We start from the raw sequence: 19,865 nt of genomic DNA on the forward strand, positions 1-19,865 counted from the left end.
CCTACCCACCTAAGATTATTTTGAAAAATTTGGGAAAGTTACCCCCTGGCAATGGGCAAGGAGACGCCTGATTGGTGGTGTTGCTCTTATATCAATCAGGGGCAAAGCAGACATACAGTCCTTAATTCATCCTAGCTTGATGCCTGTGTCAGTGGCCAGAGCTATTTCATGCGAAAGAAAGAAAAGAAAGACAGGAAGGAAGGAAGGAAGGAAGGAAGGAAGGAAGGAAGGAAGGAAGGAAGGAAGGAAGGAAGGAAGGAAGGAAGGAACGGAGGGAGGGAGGGAGGGAGGGAGGGAGGAAGGAAGAAAGAAAAGAAAGACAGGAAGGAAGGAAGGAAGGAAGGAAGGAAGGAAGGAAGGAAGGAAGGAAGGAAAAAGGAAGGAAGGAAGAAAGAAAAGAAAGGAAGGAAGGAAGGAAAAAGGAAAGAAGGAAGAAAGAAAAGAAAGGAAGAAAGGAAGGAAGGAAGGAAGGAAGGGAGGAAGGAAGAAAGGAAGGGAAGAAGAAAAGTATGGAAAAGTTGAAGTGATTGAATTCTTGACTGACCAAGGCAGTGACAGGGAAAGGTTTTGCTTTTGTAGCCTTTGATGATTCAGTAGACATGGTTATCATTCAAAAATATTGTACTGTGAATGACCACAAATATGGAGTAAGGAAAGCCCTATCTAAGCAAGAGATGGCTAGTGCTTCATTCAGCCAAAGAGGTTGAAGTGGTTCTGGAAATTTCAGAGGTGGTCATGGAGGTCGCTTTGACAACTTTGGTCATGTAGAAAACTTTATTGTGGAGGTGGCTTTGGTGGTGGTGAATATGGTGGCAGTGGGGATGGCAATAATGGATTTGGCATTGATGGAAGCAATTTTGGAGGCAGAAAATACAATGATTTTGGCAATTACAATAATCAATCCTCAAATTTTGGACCCAGAAAAGGAAGAAATTTTGGAAGTAGAAGATCTGGCATCTATGGTGGTGGAGACCAATATTTTGCCAAACCACAAAAAGTGGCTGTAGCAATTCCAGCAGCAGCAGTAGCTAAGGCAGTGGCAGGAAGTTGTAATTACTGCCAGGAAACAAAGCTTAGCAGGAGTGAAGTGTCAGAGAAGTGACAGGGAAGCTACTGGTTACAACAGATTTGTGAACTCAGCCAAGCACAGTGGTGACAGAACCTCACTGCTACAAAAGAAGACAAGTTTTAGACAATACTCATGAATGGACATAAAGTTAAAGATTATATTTATGACTAGTTGTGTAACAGGTTATTTAGTTTCTGTTGTGTGGAAACTGTAAAGCATTCCAACAAAGGGTTTTTAGATAGATTTCTTTTTCACCCATGATGTTGATTGCTAAACTTAATAGTCTGATTATGACACTGAATAAATGTCTTTAAAAAACAAACCACAGATTGATCCCTATTAAAAGTTGGACACATAAGGTTCCCAAAGTTTGTTGCTATCAAACTCTCCAATCATATAGTTAGTGGCCCTTGTTCTGATTTTCTGCTCACCAAGCAATCTTCTGACAATCTAGTTCCATATCGTCTCCTCACAGGGAAAGAATACTGTGTTCGGACCTACCTTTCTTGACCATGCTGTGACCTTAACATGGGCCTTCCCATATGTATTTATTAGGACTCTTGAACAGAAGCAATAGAAAGCCATTCTGAAGTAGGTTAGACAAAAGAAGAATTTATTGGAAGGATACATGGGTGTATATCCTGGAGGTTCAGAGGAGCAGCTGGGACTTAGGAAAACTCCAACCAAAAATTGAAAAACACCAAAACACTCACCACCTTTTTCTCTGTGTCCGTCTGTGCATCAGTTTCATTCCCTTTTACTGCACATGCACCCAGGAAGGATCAACTCTGCTCTCTCTGAAATCCAAACGCTCCTGGGAAAGGTGCTGCTTGGCTGGCCATCTGGATCAGATTCTAATTAACTGTGGCCAGAGGGGGTGGTCATGGCAGTTTCCATGGCCCCGCATGGTTGGAGTGCTGCAGAGAAGGAGCCTTTTCTAAAAGAGGAAGGTCACAGAAGAATGTGCAGGTACTGGGCAGTCACACAGAAAAGTCATCTTCCCATCATTGAAATACTATAGGCTAGGACCAGTTAAGGGATCTTTGAGGTTGGTCATGTAGAGCAAGCTATCACTCAACAACAGAGAATAAGGATGAAATGATAACAAGTTTCAGGAGAATTTTCAAGAAGTTGGCTGCCTGAACCAAAAAAGGATACTGCGGAGCAAGTTGCTTCAAGGATTCTATATATGAAACCATTTTTCACCAACACAAGTAATAAATTAACAACTATTTAAAAGACTTTAACTTTATTTGTATATTTATTTTTTCCTCCTCTTCCTAGGGCATGTTTTAGACTTTTTTTTTTTTTAAGATATATCATTTTTTTTAAATATATTTTATTGATTTTTCACAGAGAGCAAGGGAGAGGGATAGAGAGCTAGAAACATCAATGAGAGAGAAACATTGACCAGCTGCCTCCTGCACACCCCCTATCGGGGATGTGCCTACAACCAATGTACACGCCCTTAACTGGAATCAAACTTGGGACCCTTCAGTCCACAGACCGATGCTCTATCCACTGAGCCAAACTGGTTTTGGCATGTTTTAGACTTTTATTTGTGGGTAGGAGATAAGCTAGTGAGAGCATTTGGGCAAGCAGAGATTGTAAATGAATCTAAGTTCACACTGTTTGCCCCATGACAGCCAAAACTTAAGTGAAAAAACAAGGAACTTTATAAGCCTAGAAGATGGCAGACTAGCATCCTAAAGAACCATGTTACGAAAGTACACAATTCAGGCTTGATTTAAGAATCAAAGGAGAAGGGAAGCCAAGATGGCGGCATAGGTGAACACCTATACTGCTGCCTCGCACAACAATTTCAAAACTACAACTAAAAGACAAAGCAGACATCATCCAGAACCACTGGAAAGCCGGCTGAGTGGAAATTCAACAACTAGAAAGAGAAGGGGAAAAAAGGACACTGAGACACAGGAGCAGCGGAAGGCAGAGGTGCAGAGACACGGAGATGTACGCACATGAGAGGAAGAGCTGGGCAGCAGAATTTGTGGCTGGCTTTCTCAAACCGGAGTGAAACAAAGGCTCCCCGTAGCGCTGAAATCCAGTCCTGGTGAGACTCAGGGAACCCAGACACATACAGGGAGAAAGTGGACCATCTGGCAGCCAGCAGGGCTTGCAAGCAGCTTTCTTTCAGAGGATTGTGCAGCTATAGCCGCAGGGCACTGAGACCCAGGGGAATGGTGGAAGACAGAAGTGTGGAGATGCAGAGATGTGTGACGTGTGTGCGAGAGAGAGAAAAGGCTGGGTGGCTGGATACACTGCTGCCTTGATCATTCCAGAGGGAAACAGGGCCTCCTGACTGCACCATACTCTAGTTATGGATGAAACTTTGGGTACCCACACTCATTCAGGGAGAAACTGGATTGTCTGGCAGCGGGCAAAGCTCGAGAGTAGCTTTCTCTCTGAGGTGCGTGGGACACTGAGACCCAAGCATCTTAGTGTGGGGCTGACAGGAAACCATGGCTGCCTGCTCTGCCCTGAGACCTCACCCCATCCAAACTAAGCCTAGAAGCTTTCACGGTGTAGACACAGCTGATTCTCACAGCCAATTAGCCTGGAGGTCATTCCCCCCAGTGATACCAACAACAATCAAGACTTAACTACAATAAGACTGTACACACAACCCATAAAGGGTGTGTGTACAGTCACCAAGAGTGTCCACCTCAGGTAGCTGGGGAGGCTGAGCCACTGGGTCCAAAGGACACCTAGCATACAAAGCCACTCCATCAATTCAGGGAAGCAGCTAAAATGCAGAGACAAAGAGCCAGATCACAAATGAAAGAAATGGAAGAAAGCAGAAGACTGGACATAGAGTTCAAAACCACATTCATAGGGTAACTCAAGAATGTGCTAAAAACCTCTGAGGAACTTAGTGAGATCTTTAAAGATCTTAATGAGAATGAAAAAAAAAAAAAAAGAAAAAAAGGAAAAGGAAAAGGACCAGTCAGAAATTAAGCATACACTGTCTGAAATAAAGAATATACAGAAATTCAACAGTGGATCAAAGGACCCCAAAAATCAAACTGAAGATTTGAAACATGAGGAAACAAAAAAACACCCAACCAGAAAAACAAAAAGAAAAAAAAGAATCCAAAAATATAAAGTTACAAGGAGCCTATAGGACAACTTTAAGTGTACCAACATCCAAATTTTTGGGGTGCCAGAAGAAAAGAGAAAGCAAAAAACTGAAAACCTATTAGAAGAAATAATGGCCAAAAACTTTTCCTACCTGGTGAAAGAAATAGACTTACAAGTCCATGAAACACACAGAGCCCCAAACAAAAGTAACCCAAAGAGGTCCCGAGAAACCAAGATGGCGGCATAGATAGCATCTGGTCTGCCGCTCGCCCAACAACTTTAAAAATTAAAACTAATATAAAGGACTTCTATCATCCAAAACCACGGGAAGGCTGGCTGAACGAGAGGGGAGCGCAAGCACTGAAAAGCTGAGGAGCCTCAGTACGGAGGCACGCGAATCGGGCTGGTGGGGAATCGGGCTGGTGATAGCGACTGGGCACAGCTTTTCTTTTCAACCCAAAAGGAAACAAGCTCCCGATCACTTTGAAATCCAGTTTCTGGGGTCACGTGGGGGACCCAGACGCCTACGGGGAGAAGCTGGTCTGTCGGCCATTGGTCCGGAAGTGAGGGTGACTCTTGCAGAGGTGCGGGCAGCAATCAGTGTTTACTGCGCTGGATCCCAGGGAAGTGGGACTTGGAAACACAGAAGGGCAGGAATCGCTGTTAGCCACGCCCCAACCTAGTGAAGTCCTGAGACCCCGCCCACCCTGAGGCCCCGCCCCACCCTGAGGCCCCGCCTTCAGATTCTACAGACCCGCCCAGGCACCACACAGCTGCTTTTACATATGAATGGCCTGTATTGAGGCAGCTTAACCAGATATAAACTGCAGCTCCAGCAACCCTCTCCGCCAAGTCCCAAGCAAACAGGAAAAAACTAGTTCTCGCTGTAGCTCCTGCAGGGTGGCTTCAGACAGTAACTGAACTGAATCCCGTTGGAGATCCAGAAGCCAGTGTTCCTGGTGGTCAATTTCAACCACTCACACCCATAAGTGACACATTCAGGAGAGGGACTCAGTGAGCACCAAAGCCCCACTGAAACAAACCGAGTCTCCAGCACAGCAGTTCTTCCTTTATAGACAAAGCAGGTCTTCACAGACAATTGGCCTGGAGATCAATTCCTCCCAGTGTACCAACAGCAAACAAGGCTTAATTACACCAAGACTCTGCACTCAGCCCACAAAGGGATATACCAAAAGCAACCACCCCAGGTGATTGGGGAAGCTGATAGGTCACCTACCACACAAAGCCACTCCATCAACACAGGGAGGAGACACAGAAACATGTCACGAATGGGAGAGATGGAGGAAAGTAAACTACTGGACGACACAGAGTTCAGAATCACCTTTATAAGATTACTCAAGAATCTTCTAAAAACCTCTGAGAAACTTGATGAGACCTCCAAGAAGCTTGGTGAGACCTTTAAGGACCTTAATGAGAATACCAAAAAAATGGAAAAGGACCAGTCAGAAATTAAGCATACAATGTCTGAAATAAAGAATATACAGAAACTCAACTATAGATCAACGTACCCCAAGAATCAAACCAAAGATCTGGAATATAAGGAAGAAAAAATCACCCAACCAGAGAGGCAGAAAGAAAGAAGAATCCAAAAGTGTGAGGATAGTGTAAGGAGCCTCCAGGACTGCTTAAAACTACCAATATCTGGATTTTTGGGGTGCCAGAGGAGAGCGAGCAGGATATTGAAGGACTATTGAAAGAAATAATGATAGAAAACTTTCCCTACATGGTAAAAGAAATAGACTTACAAGTTCAGGAAGTGCACAGAACCCCAAGCAAGAGGAATCCAAGGAGGGACACACCAAGAAACATCATAATTAAAATGCCAAGGGCAAAAGACAAAGAGAATCTTACAAGCATCAAAACAACTATCCTATTTTCCAGTGTATAAGACGACCCCCTAATTTTACAGTTAAAACATAGGTTTAGGCCTATATTCACCATATAAGACTACCCCCCACTTCAAAGAAAAGACTTACTTTGCCGTCAAGATCTGCAGGTAATTTTTATGTATTTTTGGTCTTTTGCCCCCGATTTTCAGTTGACTTTTTTTCGTTTCAAAAGTTGTCTTATACGCCGGAAAATACGTAGTTACCTACAAGGGAGTACCCATACGACTCTCAGCTGATTTCTCAACAGAAACTATGCAGGCCAGAAGGGAGTGGCAAGAAATATTCAAAATGATGAACAACAAGAACCTACGACCAAGATTGCTCTACCCAGCAAAGTTATCATTCAGAATTGAAGGGCAGATAAAGAGCTTCACAGACAAGAAAAAGTTAAAGAAGTTCATCAACACCATACCAGGATTACCTGAAATGCTGAAGGGAATTCTTTAAGGAGAGGAAGAAGAAGAAGAAAAGTAAAGGTAAAAATTATGAACAACAAAAAGACATAAAATACATACCTACCAACAAGTGACTCTAAAAATCAAGTGAATAAAAATTTTGAAGAACAAAATGGACTGGTGAACATAATAGAAACAGGGATATAGAAAAGGATTGGACTAACAATTCTCAGGGGAAAGGGAGTCTGAGGGGTGAGGGAAGAGATTGGACAAAAATCTTACACCTATGGATGTAGACAGGCGTGGGGGTAAGGGCATGGGGTGGAGTTGGGAATCAGGTGGAAGGGGGGCTATGGGGGAAGAGGGGGGAAAGAGGAACACCTGTAATAATCTGAACAATAAATATTTATTATATAAAAAAAACTAACCCAAAGAGGACCACATCAGACACATCATAATTAAAATGTCAAGAGCAAAAGACAAAGAGAGAATCTTGAAAGCAGCAAGAGAAAAAACAGTTAGTTACCTACAAGGGAGTACCCATACGACTGTCAGCTGATTTCGCAACAAAAACTATGCAGGCCAGAAGGGAGTGCCAAGAAATAGTCAAAGTGATGAATAGCAAGAACCAAGATTACGCAGCAAAGCTATCCTTTAGAATTGAAGGTCAAATAAAGAGCTTCACAGACAAGAAAAAAACTAAAGGAGTTCATCAACACCAAACCAGTATTATATGAAATGCTGAAATGTATTCTTTAAGAAGAGGAAGAAGAAGAAAAAGGTAAAGATAAAAATTATGAACAACAAATACATGTCTATCAGCAAGTGAATCTAAAAATCAAGTGAATAAAAAATCTGATGAACAGAATAAACGTGAATATAATAGAATCAGGATCATAGAAAGGGAGTGGACTGACAATTCTCAGGGGAAAGGGAGTGTGAAGGGTTCGAGAAGAAATTGAACAAAAATCTTACACCTATGGATGAAGACAGTGGCGGGGGGGGGTATAGGGGGAGGCGGTTGGAAGGGTATGAGGTGGGGTGGGGAATCAGGTGGAGGGGAGATATTGGGGGGAAAGAGGAACATATGTAATAATCTGAACAATAAAGATTTATTTAAAATAAATTAAAAAAATTTAAAGAATCAAGGGAAGGGAGAAATGGGAGGGACATGAGGTAACTGACTATCGAAGACATCTGGGTGCATCAGGGGCCCAAGGAAACTTTGCTTTTAGTCTGATGACTCTAATTGATGTGAGTCTAATCAAGAAGTTAAACAATGCATACTTTCCTTATTTGTTTAGGAGGGGAAATTTATGCTAAGGAGCTATTTTTGTACAATTCAAATGACAAGAAGAATTCCTCTAGTGCTGCATGAAAGACTAAGCAACAGCTATTAACCTAAAGAACAGGGGAACAAAGCAGAGTTAAGAAAATGGAGTCAAAGAGGCTGAACATTTTACTCTGTTGCAAGAGGAGCTGGCTAGGTCCTCCACTGCTGTGTGCTTACAGGCTTATTCCTGCCATCCCTCACCTCTTCCCACATGGGGATAAGCAGGGAGAAAGACCTACTTTGAATACTACTCCCTGAATTCTTCTAATGATGTAAAACCTTTCTTCAGGTTCTAATCTCTGCCAACATTATACCAGCAAAGAGCAGAACCAATATCTGCATGTGCACATGCTGAAAGCAGAGCCCAACTCCAAACAACTGGGGAGAGAAATTTCCATGTTCATAAGGTGTTCAGAATTTGACAGAGGTAATCTGCTCTGAACCTGTATGCAATAAAGATGATTTCTAACAATTGGCTCCTTAAGGCATCTTGACCAGCTCGCTGATTTGCCATGTAAGAATGCAAATTATGAAAATTAGGGAACAAGTAGACAAAGGCTGCACGGGACACATGATGCATTAAGTTATATTCATGGAAATTTCATGTCTGCGAAAGCTGGCATGCAAGTTGACACCAATACCACCCCAATGTCATCGAGAAAAGACACAAAAAGACAAGATGCAAGGAGAAAATTTAAAAGAATCCTTCAAATCATTGGTGATAGTGAAACAGAAGTTTGGACTGGAACACATCGTGTTCCCCTGAGCAGAATGATTCCTGGGCTCTTTGTCCCCTGGAGTCAAAAAATGAAGCCATGGATGGAAGGTGGTGGAGCAAAAGTGGAAATTTTATTGGAGAACAAGTGCAGACTTCCACTTGGGGAAGGGGAAAGAATTTCACAGCACAGACTCCCTCGTGGGGAGAGGGAAAGAGTCCCACAACTCCCAGTTTCCACAGTTTGGCTGCAGAGGCTGCAGTTCTTGTCCTGATATTCCCTCTGATTGGTCAATAGTCCCTTTTGAATTGATTACTATAGTAATTCCAGAGGCCCTTCTCCCACAAAGTCCTCTTATCCGTTCTGGGCTTTCTTCTCTCTTCTTTATTTTGTAAATATAGACCTTTTGGCTACTCCCAGTTTCCTAGACTTATGTAAATATAACTGTTGCTACGCCCTTATATTATGGAAATGTACCTTCTCCAAGTCTGTAGCCCTGTGTTTTTTCCATGAACCCCAATTCTAAAAATTCCTTAAACCTGCCGAAACCTGTTTGGCTCGGTGGATAGAGTGTTGGCCAGAAAGGTCCCAGGTTCAATTCCGGTACCTTGGTTGTGGGCACATCCTCAGTGGGGAGTGTGCAGGAGGCAGCTGATCGGTGATTCTCTCTCATGGATGTTTCTAACTCTCTATCCCTCTACTTCTCTCTGTAAAAAATTAATAAAATATATATTTTTAAAAAGTTCCCTAAACCTGCCTATATTCCCCTAAAATTCCTATTTTAATAGCACAACAGTTCATTTAAAATAAAAGCATGTGGCCGAAGCCGGGTTTGGCTCAGTGGATAGAGAGTTGGTCTGCGGACTGAAAGGTCCCGGGTTCGATTCGGTCAAGAGCATGTAGCTTGGTTGTGGGCACATCCCCAGTAGGGGGTGTGCAAGAGGCAGCTGATTCTCTCTCATCGATGTTTCTCTCTATCCCTCTCTCTTCCTCTCTGTAAAAAATCAATAAAATAGAGGAGAATCCAAGATGGCTGCTCAGGTAGGCAACTAGCCGCAGCCGCACACAACAATTTTAATAAAATACAACTAAAATATAAAATGGACAATACCCAGAACTACAGGAAAGTCGACTGACTGGAAATCCTACAACGAGAAGCAAGGAGAAAACCAGAAGGAAGCGCGGAGGAGCTGTAAAAGCCCAAGGTACGGAGACACGCGGCGCGCGGAGAGGACGGAGCCGGAGAGGAGGGAGGCCGAGTGCCTGACGGGCGTTCCCTAGCGGAAAGGAGATAAAACTCCGACTGTGCTGGGCCCCTGACTGCTCTGAACCCCAGTTCTGGGCCAGACCCCGGGGACCCAGGCTCAGCCATAGGGAGCTGGGCTGTAAGTCGGAACCCCGGGGTAGCGGAGAAAGGAGGTCCCGGAGGCGCGCACACTGCCCCCAGAGAAGGGACGGTCGGCTGTGCCGCGGGATTGCCCTGACGGGAAGGAGACTGGGGCTCCAGACTGCTGTGAACGCCACCTCCAACTCCACTTCCAACTGAACTGAACCCCAATACCGGGCTCATTGTGGGAGAGCATAGACTGTTTGGCAGCAGGCGAAAATCGAGGGCACCTTTCTCTCAGAGGCTCCGGCAGCTGAAGGACCCGCATAGGGCGGGGCTGACGGAAGCCAAAGCTGCAGGCTCCACCCTGAAACCCCGTCCCATCTGTAACTGCGAAATGCGACAACAAAATAGATCACAAACGAAAGAAATGGAGGACAAAAAGCGTCTGGATATAGAGTTCAAATCTACGCTTATAAGGTTTTTCAAGAATTTCCTAGAAAAGATGGATAAGACCTATGAGGATATGAAAAGAGACCATCAAGAAATGATAAGGGAACAACAAGAAATAAAGAATACATTGTCTGAAATAAAACATATTTTACAGAGTCCTAAAAACAAAAGGGAAGATCGCAAGAATCAAGTCAAAGCTTTGGAACATAAAGAGCCAGAAGACACTCCTCCACAGAAGCTAGAAGGCAAGAGAATCCAGAAAATTGAAGATAATGTAAGAAACCTCTGGGACAACTTCAAGCGAACCAACATCAGAATTATGGGGGTTCCAGAAGATGAGAGAGAGCAAGATATCGAAAACATACTGAAAGAAATAGTGACAGAAAACTTCCCCCACCTGGTGAAAGAATTTGACTTACAAGTCCAGGAAGCACACAGAACTCCAAACAAAAGGAATCCAAAGAGGACCACACCGAGACACATCATTATTAAAATTCCAAGAGCAAAAGATAAAGAGAGAATATTAAAAGAAGCAAGAGCAAAGAAGGTAGTAACTTATAAAGGAGCACCTATACGATTGTCAGCTGACTTCTCAACAGAAACCATGCAGGCCAGAAGGGAATGGCAAGAAATATTCAAGGTGATGAATAGCAAGAACCTACAGCCAAAAATAAGCTACCCAGCAAAGCTATCACTCAGAATCGAAGGTCAGATAAAGAGCTTCACTAATAAAAAAAAGCTAAAGGAGTTCATCACCACCAAACCAGAATCATATGAATTGCTGAAGGGGGTTCTTTCAGAAGAGAAAGTAAACAAAGATAAAAATTATGAACAACAAATACATAATTATCAACAAGTGAATCTAAAAACCAAGGAAATTAAAAAAATCTGATGAACAATATTAACTGTTGAATATAATAGAATCAGAGGTATGGAAGGGGAGTGAACTGACGATTCTTGGGGAAAAGGGGAGAGGGGGGCGTGGGAAGAGACTGAACATAAACTGTGCACCTATGGATGAGGACAATGGGGAGAGGGGAAAGGGCAGAGGGTGGGGTGGGAACCTGGTGGAGGAGAGCAATGGTGGGGGGGCGGGGGGAAGGAACATTTGTAATAATATGAAAAATAAAAACTTATCAAAAAAAATAAATAAATAAATAAATAAATAAAAAGAAAAAAAATCAATAAAATATATTTTAAAAAATAAAAATAAAAGCATGTGGCTGTGGGAAACACAGGGAGGGCTTCCTAGAACCCTTCTCCTTCCTGCTGCTGCTGTTTCTGCTGGTGACACACAGCCCTTACAATGCCTACCTCTCCACCGGCGTCCTCTACCTCCTGCTGCCCCTCTTCAGCTCGGATCACCTGCTGGCACAGGGCCCTGCACGAGCTCAGGATTGCTGACCGCATTTCCGCCATCATCCACTGCAATGACTGTCACAAGGTCCCCAAGAACATGCTGGTAGCAGGCAGCTACGAACGGAGCAACAGGCATGGAGCTGGACATTGAGTTTACCCCTGATGGGATTCCCATCTTAATGCATGATAACACAGTAGATAGGACCACAGATGGCTCTGGTAGAATATGTGAGTTGACATTTGAACAAATTAGGAAGCTTAATCCTTTGATGTCAAGGGCCATGCAAATCTATTGATGCTCTAAAGAAAATATATGTGAAGTTTCCTCAACTATACAATACTAGTATGGTCTGCTCTTGCCAGAAGTTATCTGTAAGATGAGACAAACAGATCAGAATGTAATAACCAGCTTTATCTCACAGACCTTAGCCATATGAAAGATGGGAAACCATACTATAACATCTGGAAACAGTCCATATTTGTGGTCTTAGACATTTTCCTCAACTGGAGCATGCATAATATCTTGTGGTACCTATGTGAAATTTCAGGTTTCCTCATACAAAAAGATTTTATATCCCCAAACTACTTAAAGAAGTGGTCAACTAAAGGTATTCAGGTCATTGGTTGGGCTGTTAATACTTTTGATGAAAAAAGTTACTATGGCTGAAACAGGTTTGGCTCAGTGGATAGAGCATCGGTCTGCGGACTGAAAGGTCCCGGGTTCGATTCGGTCAAGGGCATGTGGTTGCGGGCACATCCGCAGTAGGGGGTGTGCAAGAGGCAGCTGATCGATTATCCTCTCTCATCGATGTTTCTAACTCTTTATCCCTCTCTCTTCCTCTCTGTAAAAAAATCAATAAAATACATTAAAAAAGAAAAAGAAAAAAGTTACTACGAATCTATCTTGGTTCCAGCTATATAGCTATATCACCGACAGCATGTTTGGAAGACTGCCCACCTCACTACTATGGTTCTCAGAGATACTGAGAAACCCTTTGTGCTAGCCCAAGCCATGGGTGGATCAGATGGCCCACAGAAGCAATAGTTGGTAATTGCATTTTTACCTTGAACCAAAGCAAAACCTGGTGTTACCACCACGCTCATGAAATGCCTGACTTCAACACCATTGCTCTTGAAAATCTGGGTCTGCAAAAAAAAAAAAAAAAAAGCACAATAGCTCCTGCCCAGACCTAGATGAAGCATACATTGATCCAATGAGGGTAAGCACAGATTGAGCTGTGCCATGTGGGGGTACAAATGCAAATACATAGGCTCTGCATGATCACTGAAACCTGACACACTTGTAATTTACTTATTTAAAATATTTGTATTTGGCTACATTATCAGTGTACTGTAAGTCATCAAACTTGTGACCATACTAATAATAAAATCATTAAAAGGAAAAAAGAACTAAATGCTGCACCAATACGCCACAAGATGGCGGTCTTCCTTTTCCTAAGACCTTTTATCTTCCTTCAGCACCACCCATGATCTTCAGGGGGGGAAGGGAGGGAAGCAAATATTCAGAAAATTGCAGAACATTTCAAAAATGACTTCCTTGTTGAGGTGGGAGACTGGCCTGACGTCTTGAACTACTCATCAGGTCTTAGGAAAGTGAACACTAGAGAGTTAGCACATTTAACTACTAACCTATGCAGTTTGTGGTTGGCTATATTCAGTGAGAAAGGAAGTGAGTCTTTGCACTCTCTTTGTAATTGGGGTGGTTATTACTTCAAGCAGCCTCACTATCAAACTTTATCAAAACACTAGAGGCCCTGTGCATGAAAAACATGCGTCCTCTAGAAGTCCAGGAGCCCTCAGGGGATGTCTGACTGACAGACAAGGGGATCGGTCCTAAGCTGTCAGTCAGACATTCTTAGTGCTGCTGTGGAAGTGGAAGAAGCTCCCACCACCTTCTCTGCACTCACTAGCTGTGAGCCTGGCTTTTCTGTCTGAGAGGCCCTCCCCATGTGGGAGCCCACTGACTACCAGGGGCAACTCCTGCATTGAGCTGCTGCCCCCTGGTAATCAATGTGCATCATAGCAACCCATCGTTCCCTCATTCGGTCAATTTGCATATTAGCCTTTTATTATATAGGATTATATAGGACTAGAGGCTCGATGCATGAAAATTCGTGCAAGAGTAGACCTTTATACCCTCAGCTGCCAGCACTGGCTTTCTTCTGGCATCTGGGACACAGGCTTACCTCCTCTGGCCACTGGCAGGCACCCAGGACCCAGGCTTGCTTCCCTCTGGGCCCAGCTTTGTCATGAAGAATATCTGGAATAATGTCTGGAAGACATCCAGTCTAATTAGCATATTACCCTTTTATTATTATAGACTAGAGGCCTGGGGCATGGAATTCATGTATGGGGGTGAGGGGGATGTCCCTCAGCCCGGCCTGCACCCTCTCCAATCCAAGACTCCTCGGGAGATGTTCAACTGCAGTTGGACATCCCTCTCGCAATCCAGGATTGCTGGCTCCTAACCGCTCACCTGCCTGCCTGCCAGATGCCCCTGTACCCCTGCCTGCCTGATCACCCCTAACTGCCATCCCCAGCTGGCCTGGTCACCCCTAACCACCTCTGCCTGCCTGCCTGATTGCCCCTAACTGCTCCCCTGCCAGCCTGATCACCCCTAATCTCCTCTGCCTGGCCCCCACCACTGTGGCTTTGTCCAGAATAATGTCAGGATGGATGTCCAGTCTAATTAGCATATTACCATTTTAGTATAGATGTCTCATTCTGTGCACTCTGCTAGGTGCTTGTCTTCCTTCTCTGATAGTCTTCCTTCCAAGAGGATAAAACAGGAGAAAAGCCCCAGCCAGTTTGGCTCAGTGGATAAAGTATCCACTGAAGGATCTCAGGTTCAATTCTAATCCAGGGCATGTACCTCAGTTGCAAGCTGTAGGCTTGATTCCCAGCCCTGGTCAGGGGCACATGGGAGAAGGAACCAATCCATGTGTCACTCTAATTTTCCTCTCTCTGTGTCTCTCCCCCTCCCTTCCACTCTCTCTAAAAATCAATGGAAAAATATCTTTGGGTAAGAATTAACAACAATAAAAACAAAAGGAAGAAATATTTTACTATAAAATGTGTAACACTGGATTTTACATAATACTTAGACATTCAATATGGGGGGGAATTATTAATTAATAATTTCTTTATGGTATGCAGAATGCTATATAAGTTCTCCCCACCTACAAAATTCTACATACATAAAGAGATTTAAAGTAATGTCCATTGCAGCATCATTTCAAATAATAAAAATTTGGAACTAACTTGAATGTCCCATGGAAATGGATAGCTATATTGTGCTATGGTTGTACAATGACATGCTAGGCAGCTGTTAAAATTATGAATAAAGCAAATCAAGTTCCATGATGTTTCTGGTTGCCAAGCTATTATCTCTCAGTTCCACTCCCTTCCACACATATCTGTTTTATGATACCAGGACATGACCCTACCTATTTTCCCTCTGCTGTCAGGCTCTGACAGAACAGAGGAGCAGAGGGCATGTGTCCTATGTCCCCAGAGCCTCACTCCCAGCAGTTGGTGCCAGTCTCCACTTTTGTTATTGTTAATGTTTTGGCACTGCCAGAACCAACTCATTGTGTCCTCCTACAAAATCAGCACCAGCCAGCAGGCGCCCCTCCATGAGCAGGACAGCCTTTCCTCTGAGCTTTTAGATTCTGATACCCACAACTCTCCTTGTGCCACTGGCAACAGGGGGTACTTCTTCCAGCAGGTACTTTATCTGCATTTCCTCAGTGTCCCCCTTGCTCTTTTAGTTCTCTAATGCCTGTTTAACCAATTTCTTATATTAAACTTTCTTTGATGAAATACTTAATGTAGACCTTGCTTAATATAATGACCATATGCCAGGAACTATAGATACACAATATAGATGAGAGATGATAGATAGACAATAGAAATATAGATAGATAGATAGATAGATAGATATACATTTCAAGATATACACATACACATGTATATACAGGTGCACATATACATATAAGTACATATATGCACATTTATACATTTACTAAAGGCCCAGTGCACGAAATTCATGCACTGCGGTGGGCAGGGGAGGAGGGGTTGTTCCTCATCCTAGGCTGCACCCTCTCCAATCTGGAACCCCTCGAGGGATGTCCAACTGCCCTCTCACAATCCAGGACTGCTGGCTCCCAACTGTTCACCTGCTTGCCTTCCAGATTGCCCCTAACCACTTCTGACTGCCAGCCTGATCACCCCCTAACCACTCCCATGCCAGCCTGATTGATGTCTAACTGCTCCCCTGCCAGTCCATTTGCCCCCAACTTCCCTCCTCTGCCAGCCTAGTTACCCCTAACTGCCCTCCCCTGCAGGCCTGGTGCCTCCCAACTGCCCTCCCTTGCAGGCCTCATCCCTCCCAACTGCCCTCCCCGATGGCCATCTTGTGTCCACATGGGGGCAGGATCTTTGACCACATGGGGGCAGCCATCTTGTGTGTTGGAGTGATGATCAATCTGCATATTATTCTTTCATTAGATAGGAGAGAGACCTGGTGCACAGGCGGGGGCCAGCAGGTTTGCTCAGAAGAGTGTCCCGAATCAGGGTGGGGTTCCCTTGGGGTGTAGGCGGCCTGGGCGAGGGGCCTGTGGTGGTTTGCAGGCCAGCCATGCCCCCCAGAGACCCAAGCAGAGGCCCTGGTATCTGGGATTTGTTTACCTTCTACAATTGAAACTTTGTAGCCTGAAGCGGAGCCAAGCTTCTTGCTCGCTCAGTGGCCGCAGCAGTTTCTGTTTGGATTTGTTTACCGTCTATAATGGAAACTTTGTAGCCTTGAGTGGAGGCTTAGGCTGGCCAGGGCAGACAGAAAGCGTGGCTTCCTCCATTGCCGGGGAAATGCCTCCCTCTTGCTCTCTGTGGCTGTAGCCATCTTGGTTGGGTTTATTTGCATACTCGCTCTGATTGACTTTGTGGGGGTGATTTGTGGGTGTGGCTTGTGGAGCTGTGTGATGGTTAATTTGCTTATTACTCTTTTATTAGGTAGAATACTAGTGTCCCAGTGCATTAAATTTGTGCATGGGGGTGGGGGGGAAGGGGGCGTGTTCCTCAGCCCGGCCTGCACCCTCTCCAATCTGGGGCCTCTCAGGGGAGGTCTGATGGCAGACCTAAACTGGCAGTCAGACATCCCCCTCACAATCCAGGACTGCTGGCTCCTAACCACTCACCTACCTGCCTGCCTGATCACCCCTAACCACTCTGCCTGCCAGCTTGCTTGCCCACAACTGCCCCACCCCTGGCTGGCCTGATTGCCCCCAACTGCCCGCCCCCTCCTGGCCTGATCTTCCCTAACTACCTCTGCCTCAGCCCTACCACCATGGTTTTGCCTGGAAGAATATCCGGAAGGTCTCCTGGCCTAATTAGCATATTACCCTTTTATTAGCTTAGATAGAGGCCCAGAGAACAGGTGGGAGCCTGCTGGTCTGTCCATAAGGGGTCCTAGATCAGGATGGGGGTTCCCTTGAAGGGCGGGGCTGGCCTGGATGAGGGGCCTGGGGTGGTCTGCAGGCCAGCCATGCCCCCATCGGGGTGGGGGTCCCCACTGGGGACGGTGCCACCCTAGACAAGGGGCTGAGAGCCATTTTTAGGCTGGTCACACACCCTTTAGGGTCGGGGGTTCCAGCTGGGGGGCATGGTCGACCTGGGCGCGGGCATTTGGGGGAGGTTTGCAGGCCAGCCAAGCCCCCAGCTTTGTCCGAAAGAACATCTGGAAGGTCTCCAGAAGGTCTCCTGGTCTAATTAGCATATTATTCTTTTATTAGTATAGATATACCTATATATACAAACCTTGCATATATAATTTCAGCTAATTCTCACAACAAATGCTATGTTATACAGAAGAAGACACTGAGTGTCTAGGAATTTAGACAATAAATTCCTACAATATTACATAGCTGGTAAGTGATGAAGCTGAGATTTGAGTTCAAATATCACTGCACAACACAATGTACATTTTTTTTCAACTATGCCCAGTCAATTTATCCCTAATAGTGTTCTACATCACAGTTCAATCCCTAGGCTAGCCTACAACTGTTTTTTACTTCATAATATGAGTAAATTGTAACTCTGCTAGAAAATATAACCACTTTAATCAATACTGCTTCTGTGATTGAAGTTATGGACTTTTGAGAAAACTGCAGATAAAGTATTGTTGGTGGGAGTAGATAAAGTAGTGTATCCCTTTCCCACGGTGTGGATTACAAGCAAGCATGTGTCCTCGGTCACCAGACTTTACTGAGCATGTGTCCATTCTCCCTCTGCCAGTTCCTGTACTCCTTTCCAGTTACTTATAACTAGGTTCATTACAATTATATAAAAAACATGGGACATTCCTAATTCCAGGTTACTTGTCACTCGTCTATTCAACTAATATGATTTAGTGCCTTTTATGTGCCTGCCAATGTGCGAGGCTCACAATGCTCAGCAAAGCTATAGTCAATGGGAAGAGACTATCTTTAATTAAATAATCATGTGGAGGATAGGTACCTGAGTGTTTTATGCATGGATTTTATTTTATTTTATTTTACTTTTTAAAATACATTTTATTGATTTTTTACAGAGAGGAGGGAGAGGGACAGAGAGTTAAGAGTTAGAAAGATCGATGAGAGAGAAACATCAATCAGCTGCCTCCTGTACACCTCCTACTGGAGATTTGCCCGCAAACAAGGTACATGCCCTTGACCAGAATTGAACCTGGGACCCTTGAGTCCGCAGGCCAACACTCTATCCGCTGAGCCAGACCGGCTAGTGCTATGCAGGGATTTTAGACAGGCTTTATGGCTACAGGGCAGTTCCAAACACTGAACTCCCCACCCCCCAAAACACATACACTCACTCAAGTTTAACATCTGCCCCTCGCCTGTCTGGAATGGCCTGTCCACTCTGCTTTTGTTGGCCAGAAACTTGTTAGTTCTCAGTCCAAAGTGATCAGAGGGAGACATTAAAGCAACAGAACAATTGTGTGATATTTCCTAAAAACCTGCTCTCCTCCAAAAGACAAACAAGTAAATAAAAACCTACCCTCTGGCGAGGAGTCAATCAGTGTTTCCATGGCGGCAGCCACGCCCAGACTTTCCCAGTAGCCTAAATCCAATCAGTAACACATGTCTGCACTGACCCATGGACAAGTGGCCAGGAAGCTTTCTGAGAGGCAGACTTCCAGATGTGCAAACACAAATCTAACTAAACCAGAAACTCTGCTATAATCAGGGTCAGGAATCTCTGTCACCCTACCACAACAGTTAAATATCTAAACTTCCATTTTTGCTGCATTTTATTAGTCAAGAAATAGTTCATTAGTCAACTATGCAGCAAAGGAAAACAGAAAGGCCTTGCAGCAGCCACTGGCATTGATGGTCTTTAAAATTAGTGGGAGAGGCGGCTGCGGGCTGAAGAAACACAAGGGAAGTCGGGACCCCCGCCACCGAAAGCTGCGGGACCCTCTGCCTCGCCCCTGCTCCCGCCTCGCGCCAGGCCGGCGGAGAAGACCCAAGCAGCCCGCACCTTCCAACAAAGAGTAGATGTCCGGCTTATCCGAGAGCAGCGTTTATCCCGGTGATAATAGAACGATGCAAGGGGGGAAAGCAGCTTCCTGTTCTGGATAAAACCAAGTTTCTTGTACCTGATCATGTCAACATGAGTGAACTCATCAAGATAATTAGAAGGCGCTTACAGCTCAACGCCAATCAAGCCTTCTTCCTGTTAGTGAATAGGCACAGCATGGTGAGTGTGTCCACACCGATATCGGAAGTGTATGAAAGTGAGAAGGATGAAGATGGATTCCTGTATATGGTCTACGCCTCTCAGGAGACATTTGGAATGAAATTGTCGGTGAAAGACTAGAAAAATGCATCTGTTCTAGAATTTTTTAAACCTTTACCAACGGGGGAAAAAGGGATGTTACCAACTGAGATTGGATCAGTTCATCTAAATCACAGATCATCAAAACAGTAGTGTCTTGCCTAGGAGTTTTAGAGAGTTGCTTTTGTACTTTAAGCAAAAAAAACTGAGCTCCAAGCGAGCACATTCAGCTTTGGAAAACTGTATTATTTAACCTAGGCTGTCTTGTTTTAAAGTTTAAAAATAAGATACTTTGCATTCTAAAAAAATAAAATAAAATAAAATAAAATAAAAAATAAAAAAATTAAATTAGTGGG

General features: G+C 44.3%; 2 pseudogenes across 2 annotated transcripts; both read left to right on the forward strand.

Annotated features, from left to right (window-relative positions):
* Positions 1-496: 496 nt before the first annotated feature.
* LOC311619671 (heterogeneous nuclear ribonucleoprotein A1-like 2) lies at positions 497-4,772 on the forward strand (annotated as a pseudogene). Its single transcript has one exon. The product of its transcript is annotated as a heterogeneous nuclear ribonucleoprotein A1-like 2 (transcript).
* Positions 4,773-11,519: 6,747 nt separating this feature from the next.
* Positions 11,520-12,328, forward strand: LOC311620485 (glycerophosphodiester phosphodiesterase 1-like; annotated as a pseudogene). Its single transcript has one exon. The product of its transcript is annotated as a glycerophosphodiester phosphodiesterase 1-like (transcript).
* The last annotated feature ends 7,537 nt before the right edge of the window (positions 12,329-19,865 follow it).

This window comes from Pipistrellus hanaki, assembly GCF_964339955.1.
Source record: "Pipistrellus hanaki genome assembly, chromosome: 3".
Taxonomy (NCBI): Eukaryota; Metazoa; Chordata; class Mammalia; order Chiroptera; family Vespertilionidae; genus Pipistrellus; species Pipistrellus hanaki.